This window comes from Haliotis asinina, chromosome 4, assembly GCF_037392515.1.
Source record: "Haliotis asinina isolate JCU_RB_2024 chromosome 4, JCU_Hal_asi_v2, whole genome shotgun sequence".
Lineage (NCBI taxonomy): Eukaryota > Metazoa > Mollusca > Gastropoda > Lepetellida > Haliotidae > Haliotis > Haliotis asinina.
This window is the reverse complement of record NC_090283.1, coordinates 16855717-16880224: the sequence shown is the minus strand read 5'-3', so window position 1 is coordinate 16880224 and position 24508 is coordinate 16855717. Positions and strand designations below refer to the sequence as shown.

Genomic DNA, 24508 nt, shown 5'->3' with positions numbered 1-24508 from the left:
ATTGTAATTACCCATCATTGACGGTATATATGTTAGAGAAAACACTTCTCCTCGGTTTTGGTAGATACCATCGGGTTCCCCGGGAAATCCCTCGGGGTTTTATTGTTTTACATTGTCTTCCAAAACCTCGGAGACGTGTTTCCTCATATACTTAACAAGTCGGAGAGATACGAGTGTGTGGATTTACTAGCCACGAGCCAGCGGGCCAGTGGCGATATTGGACCCTGATTCAGTCAAGGCTTGTTTAGCGTGTGCTATATTATATTTGCGATTACACTTTCTCAGTAAGGTACAGGTCATCGTGCTCTTGAGGCAAGAGTCCCATGTGGGAATCGAATTCACGCCCGCCGAGTTAGATTGCTGACTTTGTGTGCTGGCGACTGGGACCTTACTCTGAGAGTGTGATACTCAATACACAACAAATATCCGTGCTTTAGTGGGAAAAGAATGTGTTCTAACAAATATGACACGTTGCAAATTATTACTTTCTGAAAGGCATTGTATATTCAAGTCTTGTTTGTTTGTTGTGATCAATATACAAGTCGTATGACGAGAATTGTGAATAACGATCTATGGCACGAATACACTGGGTGACTGAATGTGGTTTTATGCCGCTTTTAGCATGGGGGGGGGTTCAACAGAAAACGGCTTCACTTTTTGTAACCATGTGGGACTCCAACCAGGTTTTCGGCTTGGCAAGCGATCGCTTTAACCACTAGGCTACCATACTGCCCAACATTGCGTGAATATATCATCACTCTGTCATTCAACGGGCATATTGCGGCATAATTATTGGAATAAAAGCGAAAAGGCCACTTAGGCATCCATTAGAATTCTCTCAGGTCCGCTTCACAGAACCTCTTGTATTTGATCATAGCCGGGACCCCTGCGTATGGCCAAAGATCATTCGGGTTCTCTGCACCCATGGAATGGGACACCCTTCCCCACACCCCAACTCTCTCTGTGGCATTAATATGTTGATGTGTTACCGAAAGAAATGTGTTTTTACCTTTCTTTTCCGTGGGTTCAGGCAAATCACATTGTTTGTTGACTGGATTAAAACAAAGTCCGACGCTGCACTTCGACACATATATCCCTCCGCCAGGGCACTGGATGTAGTAACGACAGTCAAATGGATGTTCCAGCGATGTATTGTTCTCGTTTCCACAATAGTTCTCTGAAAGACACAAAATGGTTGTGGTCTTTAATTGCATGTTTCCAATACACAATACCTATGAAGATCCGGGCTAGAATTAGTCTTCAGCACCGCATGCTTGTCTTAGAGACGACTGAAGGGATCGTGTGGTCAGGTTCGTTAACTTGGTTGGGACAGGTCATGGTACACCAATTGATTCACAGATCGATGTCCATGCTGTTGATCACTGGTTTTCTTGGTGAAGATTCGATTTTTAACAACCGCCGCCATGTAGCTGGAATATTGCTGAGTGCAGCGTAATACAACGAACCAAACAAACTCGATGTTCATGCTGTTGATCACCGGGTTTACTGTTCAAAATTCGATTATTCACAAACCGCCACCATGTACCTGGAATATTGTTGAGTGTGGCGTTACATAACCAACCAAACAAACTACACATCGTTGACATGTGAAGTAACACTAAACGCATCATTAAACCAAACCACACCATACTCACCTTACCTCCCCTCACTTTAACTCACCTGACCACACCTTTAGCTTACCTGGTATAATGAATAACATCTCTGTAACCGACTTGGCTTCAGTCAAATTGGACTCCACCTCACACATGACCAAAGTTTCGTTCAGGGTGGAGTTGCTTGTCATAACGTACTTCCCCTCTATCTGTGTACGACAAGCGTGAGATTTTATTTCCGTACTGTCAAACTCAACTCGCTGAAAGTCCGTCTCATTCTTTAGGCGAAACTTTAAAACAAGCCTTCCAGCAGGGTAACCAGCTTCTGCCTTGCAAGTGATTTCGTGTTGGGAGAGGTCATTCTCTACGACCTGAGCAGGAACCGTCAAAACAGGCTCTTCCGGATAAGCTGAAAAAACCCGAAAAAGCATTATACCATTTTTTATCATCAGTTGTAGAGGCGGTGGGGTAGCCTGGTGGTTAAAGCGTTCGGAAGACTCAGGTTCGATTCCCTACATGGGTTCAATCTGTGAAGTCCATTTCTGGTGTCTCCCTCCTTGGTATTGCTGAAATATTGCAAAAGTGGCGTAAAACTAAACTCACTCACCCATCAAATTTGTTACATGTACACTGTGTACAAGAAACTGTCGGGTAGACGAGCGGTTAACGCGTATTATCAGAAGTCCGGGTTTGATTCCCATGGGATATAATGTTTCTGGTGTCGTCCATCCGATATTGTTGAAATGTTGCAAAAGCGGCGTAAAACTAAACTCACTCACCAATCTAAGTTGTTACATGTACACTGTGTACAAGAAACTGTCGGGTAGACGAGTGGTTAACGCGTATTATCAGAAGTCCGGGTTTGATTCCCATGGGATATAATGTTTCTGGTGTCGTCCATCCGATATTGTTGAAATGTTGCAAAAGCGGCGTAAAATTAAACTCACTCACCAATCTAAGTTGTTACATGTACACTGTGTACAAGAAACTGTCGGGTAGACGAGTGGTTAACGCGTATTATCAGAAGTCCGGGTTTGATTCCCATGGGATATAATGTTTCTGGTGTCGTCCGTCCGATATTGTTGAAATGTTGCAAAAGCGGCGTAAAACTAAACTCACTCACCAATCTAAGTTGTTACATGTACACTGTGTACAAGAAACTGTCGGCTAGACAAGTGGTTAACGTGTATTATCAGAAGTCCGGGTTTGATTCCCATGGGATATAATGTTTCTGGTGTCGTCCATCCGATATTGTTGAAATGTTGCAAAAGCGGCGTAAAATTAAACTCACTCACCAATCTAAGTTGTTACATGTACACTGTGTACAAGAACCTGTCGGGTAGACGAGTGGTTAAAGCGTATTGTCAGAAGTCCGGGTTTGATTCCCATGGGATATAATGTTTCTGGTGTCGTCCGTCCGATATTGTTGAAATGTTGCAAAAGCGGCGTAAAATTAAACTCACTCACCAATCTAAGTTGTTACATGTACACTGTGTACAAGAACCTGTCGGGTTGACGAGTGGTTAACGCGTATAATCAGAAGTCCGGGTTTGATTCCCATGGGATATAATGTTTCTGGTGTCGTCCATCCGATATTGTTGAAATGTTGCAAAAGCGGCGTAAAATTAAACTCACTCACCAATCTAAGTTGTTACATGTACACTGTGTACAAGAACCTGTCGGGTTGACGAGTGGTTAAAGCGTATTGTCAGAAGTCCGGGTTTGATTCCCATGGGATATAATGTTTCTGGTGTCGTCCATCCGATATTGTTGAAATGTTGCAAAAGTGCAGTAAAATCATATTCACTCAATCTTTGCAGCTAAGCGTAACACTAGATAATATCATATCATATCATAATATCATATCATATCATATCATATCATATCATATCATATCATATCATATCATATCATATCATAATATTATATCAAGAGTCTTCAGGAGGTGGCACATTCTCTTAATCTGTTAAAATTTAGCAACTTATACACAGATGTCTTTGGTAGGCTAGTTGGTTCCTTGTTTTTCGCCACACTCAGGGCCCACTTGCACAAAACGATCTTAGCGCTACAGTTATTGTAAATCCTTAAGATCGTGATTTTAGACTTCGGCTACAATCGACATCCACTTGCACAAAGCGATTGTAGGCTAAGATCGTTATAAGTTACAATCAAAACTTACAAATGTTCGGAACCAATTGTAAGGAGCAGAGATCCTTGTACTTAGTAGCAAAATGGCGTTCAAGTTGGTGTCAGTTTCACTGAAAAAATTACCTTTACTTTATATTGCTTTATATTGCATAAAACTGTATGATTCGCCTCGACACTTCCCCCTTGCACAAAGCAATCTCAGTTACAATCAATCTTAGGCCCGTACAATCAACTTTACAATCACCATACAACTGCAACTGCATGCCCTAATCCACTTGCACAAAGACGATCTTAAGATACCATGGATTTAAGATCGCGATCTTAACTAAGATCGAACTCTGGAGGTAGAAAATTCTTAAACTCGGCTCCTGTCTACAATTGTCTGCAAGTGCACATAGCATGCAGCGCAAATAAAACGTGGAACTGGTTACTGCACACCTGACATTCCTTCCTTAATCGCACCTTGCAGGATTTTCATGATGAAAAAAAATACAAAAACTCAAAAACTTAAAAAACAAAACAAAAAAAAAAACAACAAAAAAACAAAAACAAAAAACACAAATCTTTGAAGGAAATGAGATAACGTGGAAGAGATAAATGATATAATAGTCACTCGTACCTCGTGGGTGGGTTATTGTCTAATTTGTCTACGTTCTAATTTGATTATGAACTAAGGATGTGATACTGCGAGCACAGAAATATCTTGTTTTATGACAATAATGAAATTCAAACAAATACATTAACAAATTTGGGTTTTGAGTTATTGACCTAATAATCTTAGAAATTAATAGAAAACAAATACATTTTCCTTATGATATAACACCTAAATGTACCATGATTTGTTAGTGGCTGTCAATGAGACATACATGTAGTTTGGAAGCTGGTCGGTGTTATTTGGAGAAAAATCCCAAATATATCCCACAAGCATTAGATTTGTAAAGATGTGAAAGGGTGACATGATTGTGGGAGTGTTGTGGAAAATGCATGACAGGGAAATATAATAAATAAATATTATTCCGTGTGTGTGGTCTGTATTGTGAAATGCTTATCCACAGTATGTTAATTACTTTACGCTATTTTGTTGATAATTATTTTTTCTTTTTCTTAAAATCACTTTTTACGCAAATTTCACATACCTCAGCAAGTGTATTTTTCCTGTTTCAAGAATACTTGCATAGATTCAATTTTAGATTTTGTGTACGTTGTCCAACTCTAGATTATTTTAATGATAAAATAAGACAAAATCATTGACCGGAAAGAAATGTATGTAGAGATCTGTGTTGTCACAACAGAAGATGCATTGTATTTGGGCATGGCAGATTTTACGGCAAAGGCATAATATGCAAAGGGAAACCACTCCCATCTACCGTTAGAACTAAGATTAACTGCCCTTGAGTTATTGAAAAGGTCATGGCCACTGCTAATCGCATGCATGTAGACACCTTTCGTTACTCTCCTTTCCTTGAGTATCACAAAGGTATGGTGTTTTTCCAGCACTGAATCGCGTGAGAATTTTACTTTATGATATCGACTCGATAATGATTTTCTTCACTACCGCAAAAAAACCGATGTTTCTGACGTCAAATTGATGTTGCATTCTCCGTGTTGTTGCAGCGTCGAGGCGAATCATACAGGTTTATGCAATACAAAAGCAATCCCCAAACGTAAAGATAATGTGCAACTGACACAAACGTGAACGCCATGTTGCTACTGACTAAAGTTATCTTAGCTCCTTACAACTGTTTTTTCACTACTGGTTAGCCAGTATGTCTTTGATTGTAAAAGCTAATGTACAAATCATGATCAACTCGTCTTCTGTCGTTAATTGATTGAAACTTTACACAAATTGATGTTAGGGGTTCAAGAAGGTCCTCAAACGTAATTAAAATGTATATATTCTTTAAGATCATGTAAGTTTTGAACGATCCAAACCGTCAAATGCACATTTGTTCAATACAGCCACACCTTCGGACCGTGACTGTGAGGCGCTGTAATCAGTATTTGGAAATGCGTGCTTCCAACTGTTTCAGTTTTAATAAGTGCACCAACACATCGTTCTGAAACCCGAGCTTTTACTCTGTTTGTACAGTGCCATAAAATCGCTCAGATCTTTCGAATACCTTTCTCAGAAAAGGTTAAATACTTTGAATGCAGACAAACGACAAACCAGGAGTAAATATTAGAGATTTGATTGATTTGTTCGCATCCACATTGAATACAAAAACACCGAGGGAGGGGATTTATGTGAATTGCCATGACTGCTATTGGTCACGTAAGGGAAAGGTAATAAACTTCGTCTTAACGCTCTGATAGTATTACAGCTGACTGTCTGAGTCGACGGTGTCGTGTATAGATCCGTGTGGTATTGAGATAGTTACACGTTGCATCATGCGCGATTCTAGGGATGAGGTTTAAATGAGGGGTGGAACAGAGGATGTGAGAGATGAAAGGTGATCGATGGAGATGCAGTGGCACTGGAGCTGCTCCTACTGGTGGAGGTGAAGATGACTATGACGATGACGATGAAGATGATGATGGTGGTGGTAGTGGTGATGATGGTGGTGGTGATGAAGGTCGCGATGATGATGATGATGATGATGATGATGATGACGATGATGCTGACGATGATGCTGACGATGATGATATCGCAATATTCTACGGCGCAGAACAACAGAAGTAGGCTTCACACTCATCGTACCCATATGGGCCTAACGATAGAACGCTTTAATCACTAGGCTACCCCACCGCCCCTTAATCGAAATGTGTAAAGCAAACACGTTACTCAAACTGAAGCCTAGCTCCCTACACTCTTCACATAGACTCACATATGCCGGCCCCGTCCTCACCAGAATATCTAAACGCAGCGTTTAATCTAATTTGAAGTCAAAGACCTCATATGACATGCACCAGAAACGAATACATCCCAAACTCACACTGAAGCTGAACTTCCTTCACAACTATCTTGTGTCATGTAGAGCTGTGTTGACAATCTCGACGCGTTATTAGATCTCTTATTACTTACATGATAATAAGGTCGAACAGTCATGACACGTTTGTGTGGATATTTGGTCAAAGATTACAAGCCAGCGTTTGAGAGAAGACGCTTCATGAATATTTCCGCGCACGGTTATCAGGTTAGAGGATCATAATGAACTTACAAATGACACTCAGTGTTGACTGTGCCTGTGTTCGGTTTGGGATGCCAGACGTCTCACAAACATAGCGCCCCTCGTCACCACACTTGAGGACCGAAATCCATATCAGGACTTCTGCTTCATATTTGGAGATAAACACTTTGCTGAGGGCACGAGACTCGAGGTTGCTATCTAGCCAGTCGACACTTCCGTTGTTGTGCACGTGCATGATGTCATAGTCGTAACCGGATGTCGTCTGCCTCCTCACTGACAGGATGTCCCATGTTCCTAGGTGAAGCAGACGACATGCTATGGCGGTGAGGCCTTTGTTCAATGAGCCCGTAGAAGTGCGTAGTGACAGCGCTGGGACATGAAACAGAAGCTCGTGTGTTAGTGACTGAATGTTGTACAACTCCGAACTATCGTCCACATCACGCAACCTATCGGCTCGAAACTAGAGAAACGGTCCATGCAAAAGAGGCAAGCCGATTCACCATCTAACTGCCATTAGTCTATGGTCGTTAAGACTGAACTGTGTCTGAAACAAAATACAACTCGTGTATGATGTAACAGTAGCAGTAGTATCCGTAGCAGCAGCAGCAGCAGCAGCAGTAGTAGTAGTAGTTCTATCATACAAAAGGATATTTGAATCAGCAATATTGAATGCGGAAATCTTCACGTTACCACTGTATTTTTGTAAATTGGGATACTATATCTTAAGATGACAACTGACGAAATGGTGGACATTATTTATTTTTGGGAGCTCCATGTCAACAAGTAAATGCAAATAAGCGCTCAAATATATAATATCTCCATCAAAGCATGTGGCTAGATACGACAAACAGGGTGATGCTGTTTGCTGCCAAACTCGGTTTCGTTCGTCATATTATCAATTACCGGGTTACCTTACTCTATGTCGTCCTGTATCTGAAACGTTGTAAGTTGGACAAAGACAAGCCTTGAACATCTGCCAGCACACAAGGAGAGGCATCACCTTAACACGTATTCCCGACTGGTCAGCTTACCTACTCGGCCACACTCTCCACTGCTTGGGTCAAAGCAGAGTTGGTCCGGACATTGTCCAACGGAGGGGACAGAGTGGGTGCAGACGATGGACTTGCTGCAGGAATACGGGTGACGAATATTGCCGTTGACCGTCTGACCACAGATGTCGTCTGGAAAGAGTGGCAATGGTTACCTGATGCCATTTTCTTGAACAATGTGTTAACTGATTGATTGAACGATCGGTTGAATGATTCATTAACTGATACCTTAAGTCACTGATTGAACCGTCGGTGGAATGATTGGTTCAACGATACATTAAGTGATTGATGTAATTATTAGTAGAGTGAATGAACCTTTGGGTTAATGATCAGGTAAGATATTGATAAATTACCTCACGGACTGATTGATTGATTGATTGATTGATTGATTGAATTGCATAATTGGTACGAATGACTACCGATTAGTTGATCCACTGAACTAGTAGTGGATTGAAAGACTGACTAACTGGCGAATTTTAAGTTGATAGTTGAGATTTTGAGTACTAAACCCTGATCTTAAGAACAAAAAACAAAGTTTAAAGCTTTAGATGCCAAACCAACCCACTGCCCCGCTTCATGCCATATATAGCCATTTAAAAGTTAGAAGAACGTGAATACATGATATGTTTAATTGATAACAACTTCTTAGTAATGCTCTATTCGGCGTTTCAGAGATCATTCTTGCTCATTCATCCCGATGAAGAAATCTCCCGATGAGGAATAATAATATCAAAAGTATTCGTACAACGTATCAAGTATTCATACGATAAAGGAGTTCTATATTGTGGGACAAAGCTCCTTGACTGTTCCTCCTCGTATAGGGCAGTGGGGTAGCCTAGTGGTTAAAGCGTTCGCTCGTCACGCCGAAGACAAGGGTTCGATTCCCCACATGGGTACAATGTATGAGGCCCATTTTCTGGTGTCCCCCGCCGTGATATTGCTGGAATATTGCTAAAAGCGACGTAAAACCAAACTCACTCACTCATCCTCGTGTAAGAAGGATGCGGTTCAAGGCACAGATAAATCCTCCATACATTCAGTACATCACGTTCATTCGTCACATGCACAGCACGCTTTGAGCACATGTGCATCGCCTGACAAAGAATCTCTCATTAGCTGTTTACAACTGGTTAAGATAATTAATAGTGTTTATAATGGACCAACTAATAACGTTTTATTGATTGGTGTCCAGATCTTTATACTCATTTCTTCTCCATCTCTCTCCTTATTACAACGTGAGTTTTCTTTATTTCGTCACTACCTTCTATCTTCATCAATATTTTACTAATATGTAGCTGCTACACGGCATCTCCGGCGTCATACCCTGGAACATAGTATTTTCCCCAACACCAAGGCCTCTCTGCAATGCGAAAGCCCGAAATGAAACAAGCCTCTATTACCTCAGGTTCTGAATCTCCATTTAAACAGGTGTCAGTTTAAATAGATTTGTTTGTTACCACCAAAATTATATATAATTAAAATTTTTATACTAAACGTTAGTCTACCCTCGAGGAGATCGTGCCTTATAAGAGCCGTAAAGATCCGCTGTAGAATATCTCTTCAGCAAACCATGCTTGCCACAAAAGAAGACTATGCTTGTCGTAAGAGGCGACTAGGACTAGCAGGACGGGTGTTCAGGTTTGCTGTCTTGGTTGACACGTGTCACTGGTTCCCAGTTGCGCAGGTCGAAGCTCATGCTGTCGATCATTGGATTGCCTGGTCCAGACTCGATTTTTTACAGCCATACAGCTGTAATATTACTGAGTGCGGCGTAGAACTAACCTCAATCACTGCGTGGTAAGATAGAACACCAGGAAGTCCTCTAAATAAGACATCTGTGTCAGATTTCTTTATCTCAAAAAACGACTACAGATGCGCCTTTATCTTAATGCGGTGATTTCATGCATCAAGAGTCTACTGAAGACTAATAAAAAATTCATCTGTATGAATATTGCTATAACGGGTCGAACATTTTCGAAAGAAGTCAAAATTCTGAAAATTACGATAGATGATTCTTACACAATCCTTGTAAATAAGCTGAGTTCCATCAGAGTTTAAATACCCATGCAATGAAGTATGTGACTTTAACTGTATTGGGTCCAAACAATGGAGTCACAATTGATGATAGAGACTTTAGAGATTGTATGTGCGCTTCGTGCGGATAAACCTTGTTTTGCTGGAATAAAGTCAAATGCATGCTATGACAAAGGATATTACAAATAAAAAAGTCATGTCTGTATTTTCTTCTTTTCTTTGGCGTATTTCTGGCTTGAGTGGAAGGGCGGAAGGCTTAGGGGCCATACCGTTCTTAAACTTTTAAGATAGTGAAAGGGACTTTGAAATTACAAGATGCTACATGCAAATTTCAGGACACTAGCTTGAAATTTGAAAATAATCACTTACTCCGGAATATGTTTACGTGCCTTGTTATTTCAAGACACAAACTTGAAATTTCAGTGAGCGAGTCTAGTTTTACGCAGCACTGAGCTATATGGCGGCGGCCTGTAAATAATCGACTCTGAACCAGACAATCCAGTGAACAACAGCACGAGCATCGATCTACGCAACTTAGAAACCGATGACATGTGTCAACCAAGTCAGCGAGCCTGACCACCCGATCCGGTAAGTCGCCTCATCCGACAAGCTTACTCGCCTTTAATGGCAAGCATGGGTTGCTGAAGACCTATTCTACCCCGGGACCTTCACGGGTCTCATAACTCTATAGGGTTTGCTTAAATAATGTTCATCCGGAAGAGGACGCGAGAGTCGACTTTATGCAACGCTGCCTTAGTACGTTTACTATTGTTATGTAGGTCTGAGTAGGGGGGTTAGGTATTAATGAGAGAAATCCACTGTATATTTTAGAGAAGTGTGGTGTGCCATTGTGGCTTTAAATCCCATGTAACAGTTACATTGAAGTTCAGTAGGTTAACATTCCCTTAAATTTTAATTACAAACTTTTCAGAGAGAAATAGCACCGTTCACACGGCAACATTAATTTAAATCAGCAAATCAGCTTTTATATGACACTATTGTCTACTGCGTATTTGATACGTATTTGAGTTTTACGCCGCATATTACCAATACTCGTGGGACAACGGATACGGGTACTGTATCCCTCACGGGAATCGAACCCGGGACTACGTTCATATAAGATGAGAAGTGAGTGAGATTAGTTCTAAGCCACTTTTTAAAATATCACATCACTATCACGGTGGATAACACCAGAAAAGTGAGATAAGTTCTAAGCGGCTTTTTAAACTATTACATCACGGAGGATAACACCAGAAAATGCCCAGACATATTGTATGCATGAGGAATCGAACCCGGATCTTCGGCGTGACAAGGGAACACTTTAACAGCTCGGCTACTCAACCCCCCACCCCCATCCCCGAGATGAGAAGATGCACAACCTGCTGACGGAGCAGTATCCATGATGTATGCCGAGTATGATAATTCATATAATTGGACGACGGGGATTTAACCAGGGATTACTGGCGACATATTATTAATAATATGATGTTTACGACATGGTGTATTACTGATGATAATGACAAGAAGATGGACATAATACCAAGTAGATGGACAATAACATAAAAATCATCAGCCATATTGCTAAACAGTTGCAACAATGCTTACGGAGTATTAAGGGTAAGCGTCAGTTGTCGTCCACGGCCTGACTTCGGTGTACTATGAATCGACGGAACTTGGGGACATGTCAATCGCGTGGTGTTGCTGCTCGTTCAATGAATGGGCGTATATAGACATTAGCTTTCCGTGATACTGCCACGCCCATAGTAAATATATCATAATTAGTTGTCCTCTTATGAGATTGTTTAGCTGTGTGCTTCGTTTTCTTTTGTTTGTTTGTTTGTTTGTTGTTTAACGCCGCGGTCCAGCGTTTCCAACTGCATGGCTCCTGTTAATAAACTGATTCCGCCGTCATGGTTATCATGGCATATGCTGGGACTCATACCTTCAGGGTATGAATTAATTTTGAAAAATCACTGTCCAAGAGGGCTTGGAAGGTATAAGTGTCGCCACCCACATCCTACTTCACTGGTGGCGGTAAATAACAAAACCTGAATGTTCATCGGTCAGAATCGGTGTGATGTTTGGCAGCTGAAGCTGTTAACCGTTGCATTTGTATTTTGATGGTTCCTACTCTCCCTTGCGCAACGCTACTGATGAACCAGTATTAGATGAGACACTACCTGACAAATGACCCCAGTTTGCGAAGGCCCTCCAGAACATTCCATTTGCAAAAATGGGTGAAACAGGTTGTCGTCTACAACTTGACAAAGTCAATGTCCTCTTGCGAATCGTGTCTGCGGGACACGTGTTAAACAGAAGCGACATTGAGTTCACGCCACGAGTTCAGCATGTATTGCACATACTTATTCCCTGATCTACCTCGTGTACCTGTACCAACCAAGTGTATTCGTCTATATTCCCTGCCCCGCCTACTTGTCAAATATATGTTTACTGCGCAGGTGCATCTAATACTTGTCTAGGATTAGTAAAACCTTTTTAAATATAGCGATCTTCGTGTGACAATAGATCATAAATATCACGGAATTTGGCGGACGATCTTTTAATATCTTTAATAAGTGACCTCATCAATTTATCTGAGATTTTCATCTAGTCAGATGGCACAGATTTATCACTATATTGCTGGCCAGATTGACAGTCAGGTGGACTTTGGACAGCTGACCACTGGCTATTTCTTAGATCGCTGAGTACATGCAATAAAGACGCCACGTGACCGGAAACCTGCGACGTGTACATGTCAGTATCACTTTTATATATAAACCATTCTTCAAGATCGTCCAGTTATTTTTATCATGCGCAGGTCAGAATTTTTTTAGGCTCAAAACGTTTGATAGCTCCCCGTAACTCTCAAAATTTCAATTTCATTTAAACTTGATTACCGCTATTTGTGAGTTTGAAGTTGCATTTAGTGTAACCATCTGCCGATCTTATGCTCTTTGGCATGTCATTTGATGCCTTCAATTTGTTTTTTATCGCCAGTTTGCTGGGGGGCATAGACTTATTTCCCCTTTGGCTGGATGATTTTTGCTAATGTGTCTGCTTCTCCATGTCTAGGAACTTCTTTGTAAGATGGGGGCCAACAAAGCTCCCCCGTCTCTCTTGATCCGCAAATTGGTATATTCATATTGAATATTATTGACCTTTTTTTCCTACAGCTTGAGTTGGTTCCGCTGATTGTCTTGTACACATAGCGCGTCTGGTAATGTTTACTTTTGGTAGTTCCGATATCCGAGTTTGTATGACGATGAATAAAGTATGTCGGATAATTGGACGCCAGTTAGACTAGTACAGTGCCACAGTATCATATCAAATGGTTCAGGAGTATTGTAGACTGTAGACTGTAGACTGTTAGTTAAAACGTTCACTCGTCAGACCCGTGTTCGATTCCCGACATGGGTACAAGGTGTGAATCCGATTACTGGTGTTCCCCGTCATGATGTTGTTTGAATATTGGTACGACGGCGGAAATTCCAACTCACTAAGTAACTAATGAACAGTTAATTAATAAATCATGAAAACAGCTTCCATTTTACATCCTCCTGTCCTGATAATGCTGAGTTATAGTGTGCATTTCCTGTTAGATTAAATCGCAGTGAGTGAGTGAATATAGTTTTGGGCAGCTTTCAGCAATATTCATGCAATATCAAGGTGGGCACACCAGAAATGGTATTCACACATTGTACCCATGTTGGGAATCGAACCCGGATCTTCGGCGTGACGAGCGAACGCTTTACCCACTGAGCTACCCTAACGCGCCATGTTAAATCACGGGCTCATGCAGCTGGAACATAGCCAACTACAACCTTTAACTCCAAACAAATCTAATCTCATAGCCATAGCTAAACAGCCTCGTGTAGTGAGAACTAAAATGACTAAATGACTAAAATTACATAATTACTTGGGCGTGGCAGTATCACGCTAAGGATAGGCTAATATCCATGCACGTCTATTCATCGAACGAGCGAAACAAAAAAATCACCTCTAAAGCAAGAAAAGGGCTGTGAGATCACGTGTTCGCTAGAACTGGGTCATTAACACATATATGTTAAGTGGGGTATTTATGATTGTAATTTAGGCGACTTTGTTGTGAAAAGAAGCAGGTGTTTACGCAAACGAATTTTTTCGCGTTTCTTACGATTTTCCACCCCAAATTACGTCTGTATGACGTTTTCGGTGAGAGTACGGATTTCTGAAATTGTTAGCATGCGATTATGTGATAATATTACTACCATAGTGTTAGTGATTCTATGGCGTTGCGATTGATAACAATTCTGTCTTCTCAAAATCTGTAATTTTCCGTTTAATCTGTACTTACGTCGAAGCTATGACGTAACTATAATTAGTAGCGGGTAAATAGTACGCTAGTACTGATTGGCCGATGGGAAGAAATCCTCAAGAAAACCCCTATCGATAACCAGTCAGATAAAAGAAATTCAACTGCTTATTGAATAATTTACAGCTGTCTATAAATATGCGAGTCTGGGTCAGATTATTCAGTGATCAACACCTTGAGCATCAATGTACATAACTGGGGCACGCTGATCTGAATCAGCCACGAGAGCGTGAGCCTGACCGCGCGACGCCTCTTGCGGCAAGCGTGGGGTGTTGAAGGCCAGTCATAACCCAGATCCTCACGTGTTTAACTCACGGCTGCATAATCTATTAGCCATGATCTTAATTGTCGACCGTGAAATTTAATACTGTTTTTTGGGTTTTTTTGTTTTTTTTACCAGGCAATGTAACTATTTGGAGCTGAAAAATGTTGGTGCCTCTGGAATATCCACACTCTTCAATTTGTAAGCAACTTACCGCCTATCCCCCACGATATTCCAAAGCTTTCGGAGGCCTCGACCGTTGGAAGTTTATATCGCCCTAGAGGTTATCCTGTGCATACACTCGAGGATGTCCTTCCCAACACTTACTCCCGTTAATATAAAACGTCACTGCGTGAAGACAACCTGTCTTGTCAACCGGTCAAAACGGATTCCATTTGGCGTCAAGGGCACCCTGACTGCGAAACATGTACGAAAAGACCACTCAAAAATCATTGATAACCAAGATTATTTTCTATATCATTCTCTTCTCCAAACATTCGTGTAGAGCGAATATACGAACAAACACCACGGAAAGGATTCAATTGCTAAAACACACATGCCCGTTGACTCAGTTGATGGAATTAGACAGGCGGATTACAGCGTCTCTGTGCATCATTAACTCGTCCATAGCGACAAGCATCTACTTGGAAGGTCTAGCCAGATATTGATTTCATAGACACGTATTTGTTTATAACGTGCTATGGGAGTGCTGCGCAAACGATTTGTGTCTCTCTTGACGTCGTGTGACAATCATAGGACTGTTGTGTTTGTTGTCTAACGCCGTACTCGGCAACATGCCAGCTATACCAGACAATCCAGTGACTGACATCATGAGCACTGGATACGATGACGTGATTTTTTTTTTCATGGGTCGTAATCAATGGGGATTTGGGGGCATTGTTCCACAGGAGGGTCTGTGCTTGCCCAGTTAAAAACTGTATCGTTTACGGTTCAATGCGTGTGTAGAAATTTCTGAAACCATATTGTTTTACAGGGGTATGGAGTTACTTCCCTTGGTTGTTTACAGTGAACGTGGCCAGCAGTTTCAGGATTGAGCGGTTTCTGTGATTAGTGTATTAATACATAAACCTACGAGGGATGATTCGGGCCCTTTCCGCTTGGTATGATCTGTTTTGCAGGTGTGAAGTAGATTCCAATTTATGTACAACACATGCGTGCCAGCATCTGCATTCTGATATATCACTGCTGCTATTATACTCTTTTAAAAAGTAGGGGATCATTATTTTCTTTTTTTACGATTAAAAATATTTAGGAGCTTTATCAGAGTCAGTCAATGTTAACATGATATTATTGAATGTTTTGAGAGTGAATTACCATTTGTTTAAGGGTGGTAGTAGAGGGAAATGGTGGTGCATTCATAAGATGTCTGTCCTTGAAACGTTTGATAACTTTACTCTGCCTATCCAAATTGAACGTTCATTATCCCCTACTGTTTTTGTAAACGACGTTCCCCTCCTTGTAAAATACATCGTTCCCCAACTCTGTGGCTAAGTGAAAATGACGTTCTACAGCGATTGGCCACGATGTTGGAACAAGATTACTGGACGTCCACAGGACAACGTTGCATGGACGCAGTGCCATAACGCTGTTACAACGTCACCCTAACATGATCACGACGTTCCAGCAACGTGAAATCGTTCTCTACGAGGCTGTTTCTACGCTTTGTCTAATCTAGAATCGGACCGATATCTAGGTTTGAACAGGACAAAGGTATTACCTGGCAGTACCACCATGACGGTAGCAGCGGACACATCATCGTCACCGGACAGCAGACGACTATTTTCTATAGCACAACGAATGATAGTTCCATTGGCTTCCAGCGTTGGGGAGAAACCAATCAGCTGGACTTTCGTGACATTCATGGCGGTCGTAGGTCACGTGGGCCGGAAATGTGATGAAATGGGGTGAAGATTTGGACTTCATTTGCAGAAACAGAAAGCCCTCTGGGTAACCCACGTTGCCAACGCAGCTGATTGGTTCTTTGGTTTTCCGGTTTGCAATCAGCTCGACAGGAAGACTAAGATGAGGCTGTGTCGGAATGCCAGTCGGGAGAAAAATACAATTTCAGTCGGTAAAAAGGAGTGAGAGAGCGACAATTTTCGGATGACACGGATTAGGTCAGAACCATGACTTTCTGCTCTCATACACAGGATACGGCGGTCCACATTGAGTAGTTTCTTAGTTGTTCAGATCCTAAAGATATGACCAACTCGGCCGATGATGGCTTGAGTGAGTGAATATGGTTTTACGCCGCTTTGAACAATGTGTCAGGAATTTCAAGACTTCATACATTGTACAAGAATCGAACCACTAGTCTATCCCGCCCTCCCTGGCCATTGTAACTACCAAATACCATCTGAATAAAATATCTATGAAAGGATAAAGTAAGAACCAGTAAACAAAACTGTGCACACTTTTCCTCTCCCTCCATTGTTCATTTACTCGGTCAAACAACTCACCTCTCACTCCCTCACTCATCCCATCTACTGAGCCACCCACCCACTCACTCTGCCAACCAGACAGCTATCCATCAACCCGCCAACTCACACAATAACGTTGAATTCTCAATCACTCTTTCACTCGATCACACGTAACACTAAACCCGTGAAGGTCCCGAGGCGACTATGCTTGTCTTAAGAGGCGACTAACGGGATCGGGTGGTCAGGTTTGCTGACTTGGTTGTCACATGTCAACGGTTCCCAATTGTGCAGATCGATGCTCATGTTGTTAATCACTGAATTGTCTGGTCCAGACTCGATTATTTATAGACCGCCGCCATATAGCTGGAATATTGCTGAGTGTTGCGAACAACTAAACTCACTCACTCACGTAACACTGAAGTGATGGTACTTGCTATTGCGTGCCTGGCCCTCGGCATAATAAAACGCGGTATGGTTTCTCAGATGGTTAACTCTCTAGTAAAACCATCCAGGCAATAATCTTTGATGCCCCGTTCACTCAACTGACCTCACTCAGCTCACCAGTTATGACATCTAGATCTGGGCCCACCAGAAGAAAGCGATCTTAGCGCTATGACTATCTTAAGCCACCGTGTATGGGAGTTCTTTAACGTAGTCCTGAGATCGCTTTGTGCAGGCGGTCCTGGCTAACACTGGATCTTGAAAAAGACTGGAAAATGTTTTCAAAACACGTGCACTTACTACTTACTAATGATCTCCAACAGCACATGCGCAGTGTAAATATCCACGGTAGTGAACAACTTGCAGGCGTAGTTCCCCTCGTCACTACCCGTGACGTTTTTGAATGTCAAGGTCAAAATTACACTCTCGTCTCTTGCGTCGACTGTGACAATCAAATTCGATTTGACTTCTTCCTTAGCAATCGAATAACTCCCATTCGGATTAAGTGTGACAATCGGAACAACCTCGGTTGGGGTATCGTGTGTAACGAGGAGATGGTTCCAAACGTTGGCAGATCTAACTGCGCATGTCATCACTGCGTCGACGGCACCGATAGAGGTCGTCGTGCTGTTCATATAGACAGCTGAAAACAGGAGAAGAACGTCGTTTATTTTTCATATGTTTCTTCTTTTTAGTGATTTTTAGCTCTTTTTTATCCATTTTTAAAACTTTTTATAGGAGGGTGGGGTTAGGGATTTTGTTTTTGTTTGTTTTCACGTTTGTTTCTTTTATTTTGTTTTGTTGCAGTTTCGGTGTGTGTGTGTGTGTGTGCGTGCGTGCGTGCGTGCGTGTTATTGTCGTTTTGGGGGATTTGTTTTTGTTTTGTATTATGGTTGTTTTCTTCCACATCGGCAACATGTTCGGCTACAGAAGGTTAAACACAGGGCAAGATATACGAATGATCGACATCACGAGCACCGATCCTCACCGTCGTGGATGATGCCGCGATATCAACCACATCGACGAACCTCACCACCCGACTCATTAAGTCACCTCTTACTGTGTTGTTTGGGCACGGGTGCTAGAGTGGGGACAACCGAAAATTAACTGTCGTGTTCACGTATATTTTCGCATACTGCAAAACATGCTAGGAACACGACATTTAGCTGGCTGAACTAACTGAAGTGAGTCTACCGCGATACCTTTACATCGACTCATCCAGAGTTAGACAAAAATAACACAGAATCGAATTTATTGCCTCTTTTGGTACCGGTAGGGAAAGGTACAATGAAATATCAGAACTATAAAAGGGGAAAGTATGATGTACGATATCGGATCCTCATACAACAAAGGGACATAACTCCCCTAAAGCCGTCATATAATTATCCGAAATTGTAAATTCCACATGTTCTTTGAACGTTTTCTGGATTGCATATTATGACATTCCGCACTGTCCAAGTTTACATAAGGAGATATTAAATTCTTTATAGGCATACACTTGACATATATTAGAACCAGGTTTGTGCATCACGCAAATGTAAAAATAACCTTAGAAAATAAAGTAGTACACACGTAATTGATAGATGTTCTGAATGAAAACGTGTACTTGGAGTGGTTGTCGTTGTCGTAACTCTTGTAGCTGCTGTCATTGCTGCAGACGGTAACATAGTCACAGACGTTGTTGTCATGTTTGAAGCTTTATTCATAGTGATGGTTGATAATGAAGACGCTTCTTTGTTGGTCGTCGATGAGATGTCGTTACTTGTTAGTGGTGCTGGAACGAGACAATGCAATGACGTCATGGCCCCGGGGACACTATAAAACGCAACGTTGTTGGCAACAACGCAGGAGTTCAAGGGGTATAATGTTGTCGACGTCAGCATCAAAGCACAATTACGACTATCTGACGATGGGGTTGAATTCTGCGTTCGTTAACCCGTTGATTGACATGTCAGATCAGATGACTATTAAGAAAGTCTGCGATGCGGTGTTTCCAGTGTAGCTTGACAACGGTAGAGGAATCTGACGTCGCATCATAAAAATAGAAATCGCCATTCATAATATAGAGTGTGTCCTCCCTTTCTTATTACTAAAATTACGTGCCTGCTTCTGCATGCGTACGAGCGTGTCTGCGCATACGTGTGTGTGTGTGTGCGTGCGTGCGTGCGTGCGTGCGTGCGTGTGTGTGTATGGGACACCTGTGGATCAATGGTCGTCCCTTGGGCATTCCCTCGGGAAAGCATCCTTACTTCGTCATAATGTTCGAGGATCATGTGTTATCCTACACGGATAACCCACCAACCGTTCTTTTCTCAGCCATAGTGGGGATACTTTCGGAAGTGAGTTAATAAACTGTCGTCCTACTCACATGACGTCCGATCGGTCGGAGCTGCTGCTGTCATCGTGGTTGGTGGGGTGCCTGATTGTTTTGATGTTGCAGTCGGATCTTGTGTAGTGACGGTCGTAGACGAAGTGGTGTGGATTGTAGCTGCTGAAGTTGAGGAATATAATTAACACATCCAGATTTGTAATAGTTTTAACGTTACTTAGCTGGATCAGGCTTTTAAAGAATATAATCCGAAGATACGTCATGCCCAAAACACACACATAACCCCCTGAATCGCAGAAATTTATAATGCGCCAAACTCCACTCACGGGGTGAATGCTCATAGCGTTAACAGTCAAAGCAGGCAGATTATTACCCCGGATAACCCAAGCTGCCTGTTAGGCGCTAGAAGGTTACTTATCCCACCGGGTACCCATTTTCTGCTGGGTGAACAGGGGCACATGTGTCATGTGCTTGGTTGTGGGACAGGACTGAAGTCCTAGAAACTCTCAGGAATTAAGCTGCCGGTGACCCATCCGTGCACTGCCTGTGCCCATGGTTGCTCAACTTTACCTGGTTATGACCTAAGCTTTATGCACAGGATCACCACTCAGTTCGGGGAATGAAATCACATTAATCCACATATTCCGGGAGGGGGGCGGGGGGAGAGGCATTTAAACTAAACATGGCATTACCTTGTGCAGGTGTTGAGACTGCGATAGAAATGTCGGATTCTGTTGTCTCTGTGAAGGGAAAACGTCGGGGAAAATGTTCACACGCCCATGTGAATTGACATATTGTTGGTCAGAAAATAAACATAAATATGACGTCATCGGCATTTCAAGCTGTGACAAGCACAGTCGCCTTTTATGGCAAACATGGGTTGATGAAGGCCTATTCTACCGCGGACCTTCACGGGTCTAAACATTATGTAACTGTTATGATAAAATAATGAATATTTATGATGTGCCCGTGTCCGTTGGGTGGGTTTAGAAGACTTGGTATCCTGACAAAGTTGTCATAGAATCAGAGAGGTTTATGCTGAGAATTCAACAGAATTCAGTTCTTGAAAGGCAGTTAACAGGTGGACGAACTGAGACTGATAAGTTCTTGGGTCGAAGAGTCCTGGAATTCATATCAGAATGTGCATAATGCAATGTTCGAGGACAATTGACATTGTCCAAATACCCTTGTGACCCAATAAATGAATAGGTTTTACGACGCTTTAAGCAATATTCCATCAATATCACGAGGGACACCAGAAATGGCTTCACACATTGTACATACGTGGAGATCTTAACTTCTGCGTGACGATCAAGGGCGTTAACCGCTATTGTCTTTGGGCCTACTTTTTTCCCAGCAGCCTCATGTCCTACTTCCGTCTTTTAGTTCATTTTTTGTTGTCATTTCATATCAGTTACACATCTATGGCAACCAAGTCGTAAAAAACTTTTCCTTTAATAGAAACAGATCAATCAAAATAGATCGGGGAAAGAGATCCTAGTTTAACATCAAACACGCAAATGTAGGTCAAATATTGCTGGGAGACCATCTCTTTGAAGGAAATACTGTATCGCGTCACTTTGGCGTAAGGGAACGGAATAAGCAGGAATTGTGTTAAGTTTCTGTAACAAAATATGCTGTGACGTTACGTGGATCCTTTCATAGAGGGAAAATTTCATTTATGCCAAATATAAAAACGATAAATGTTTACTAGGTGAGATGCACTGAATCATTATTGTGTATTGTGTCTTGAGTTTCAGTTTTTTTTGTTCAAGTTCAGTTTTACAGCATGTTTTTGGGGCAAGCTGATTGTATACCATGGCTGCAGAACTTGGATTTCCGCTGCTTTCAACAGCATATTCCATACGGTACGGGATTCGAACCTAGGAGGCTGGACACAACGAAATACACGGAAAACATGATGACAGATACCGTACACTTTCATGAAATTGATACTTGTTCGTGACTGATTTATGTGTAAGTTTAAAAAAGGTTAAACGTTTTATGAAATTAAGTCTTTTCAAGACAGCTGACAAGTGACATATGCCGCTTGCTAAAATATATTCCAGCCTCACTGACACTGGGGTGATTTTAATCGATGAATGAATGTAATCTCCTAAGCCGGCGTATATTATTTTTCCTGTCGGCATTACTCACTATGCAAGATATCCGGTTAATAGTTCTTAATGTTTGTGAAATTTGCTAGTTTTACCAATTTATTTATCTCTAGTATTCTTGGAGCAAATTGACTCCCCGCGTGGGTACAATGTTTGAAGCCCATTTCCGGTGTCACCATGGTAACAATAAAAATAATATTAATAAATGTGAATGTATAATGCGGCCTTTCCACATGTTCAAAGTGCTAACACAGTGAATGGATACATATAATATATACAATGAGGTAATAGTGGCATGTCACAATACAGTGAAAACAGGTCCGTTTTGAGTAAGCGTTTGAGAGAATTAAAGTCAACTGCTGATTTAATGGTTTTATGGAGAGAGTTCCAAAGTAGAGGGGTAGAACAAGCAAAGGGTTTCCTTCCAAAACGAGCCATGAAGAGCAATTTCATGACGAGTTGGCTTTCTGGGGCGTTAGGGGCAATTCTAAGCATTCCGGAACTGCGTCTTTGAAGGTTTGTACACACACACAAAAAAAACCCCAATAATTTATAGTCAATTCTTGATTGAACAGAAAGACAGTGCAGGCAGGAATATTGTTCGAATATTACTTAAAGCAGCTTAACCCCAACCCAGCCACTTACTCTTCGAGCCATCGGTCGGTCGCTTAACGTTACAGACACCTTAACGTTACAGACACCTTAACGTTACAGACACCTTAACGTTACAGTGAGCTTACAGACACCTTAACGTTACAGTGATCTTAACGTTACAGACACCTTAACGTTACAGACACCTTGACGTTACAGTGACCTACACGTTACAGACACCTAGACTTTACAGGCACCTAAACGTTAGAAAACGTGAAGGAACAGTTCTCACCTCTGGTATTTGGATATCGAGGTTTTGGGGGCAAAGCGTCTAAAATGATGTTGTATATGTCCACTGCGATGCAGTCTGCGCACACGATGAAGTCGCCAATAGCAACAGCGGGTACCTGGCGGTATGTGACCGTCTTCGCGGAGTCGGTGATGATGCTCCGGAAACGCCCTGGCCTGTGAGTGAGTGAGTGAGTGAGTGAGTGAGTGAGTGAGTGAGTGAGTGAGTGAGTGAGTGAGTGAGTGAGCGAGCTCAAAATATGCTGATTCCAAAATACATGTACATGATCACTTTTGTGAAAGGCATTTTAGAAGCTGATTAGATGAAGGAAAACCCCACCGCCCCTGGTATTACAAGAAACAAACGAATTATAAAACAGTTGTAAATGTTGGTGAATACACTTTTGAGAACAGATTGGAGTTAATAACAATTACATTACCATGCACAAAAATAAAAAAAGAAACGAAACAAACAAGGAAACCCGGAAAACCTCAAACCAACCACCTGCAAATATTCTGATATTGTGGTAAAAGGCGACTAACGGGATCGGGTGGTCAGGCTCGCTGACTTAGTTGACACGTCATCAGTTCCCAATTGCGCAGATCGATGTTCATGCTATTGATCACTGGATTGTCTGGTGCAGACTCGGTCATTTACAACCACCGCCAATATTGCCAAGTGCGGCGTACAACTAAACTCTCTCACTATAGCTCCAAGGGGAGTTCTATCTACATGTATATACAATTTCTGCAATATAGTAATATATCAATAATGTGTTCTAACAGCCAGGTTATCAACAAACTTATGAGACAAGAAATCAGAGTTGGTCTGTGACTGTGCAAAATGTGGTTCTGTTGCAGTTATTCGATTTTGTGTGGGCGAGCAATTCATCAGTCTAAAATGTTATCAAACAGACTGCGCCCACAACACACTAAGCCACAACATCCATATCGACAGTTAGCCCTCTGTCTGTCTGTCATTGAAACTTACCCAAAGAGAAGTGCAGCAGCTACATGGTGACAGGAGAACTGACCCAAGGCCATTCACATGATAAGTGTGGCACACCAAAGACATCATTCAGGTGAACCTTTAACAGTAACATAAAAATCAGTGTCTTTATCAGCAGCTCAAGTCTGTTGTTATCAATGCATTCATCATCCCAAACTTCATCACATAACACTAAAGTGATATTACTTGCTATTGCCGTGCCTGGCGCTCGGCATAATAAAACGCGGTATGGTTTCTCAGAAGGTTAGCTCTCTAGTAAAACCATCCAGGTAATAATCTTTGATGCCCCGTTCACGAGTGCGGCGTAAAACTAAAACTCACTCACTCAAACCTCTGTCTGCCATATGTCAAATCAATGTCAGAATTAGCTTTTAATCTGCATCTACGTTGTGTGTAATATTTTCATACACTTTAATCTTACGCATCACACAAACAGCACTTTTAGAAGCATGAAACACGTGGTCCAATGACACGTTTTAAAGATATATGGAATGTATATACAATGTACACTAATCTGGGTGATTGTAGGCTTAAGCATTGCAGAAATGTTTAAGCCTTACCAAAATTTGAGTATCAACCTCATGCTTCGTTACAATTCTTGATCACAGATGAATCACAAACACAAGTATGCGGTAGTTCATCGATGTTCAAGGTAATTACTCACCTTATTTTTTTATTATGTGTGGTGTTGTTGGTAAATGTGACAT

At 41.7% G+C, this 24508-nt stretch overlaps 1 pseudogene; it reads right to left on the bottom strand.

Moving 5' to 3' along the window:
- The window catches only part of LOC137280809 (uncharacterized), a 56071-nt pseudogene that overhangs the window by 7353 nt on the left and 24210 nt on the right, over nt 1–24508 (bottom strand).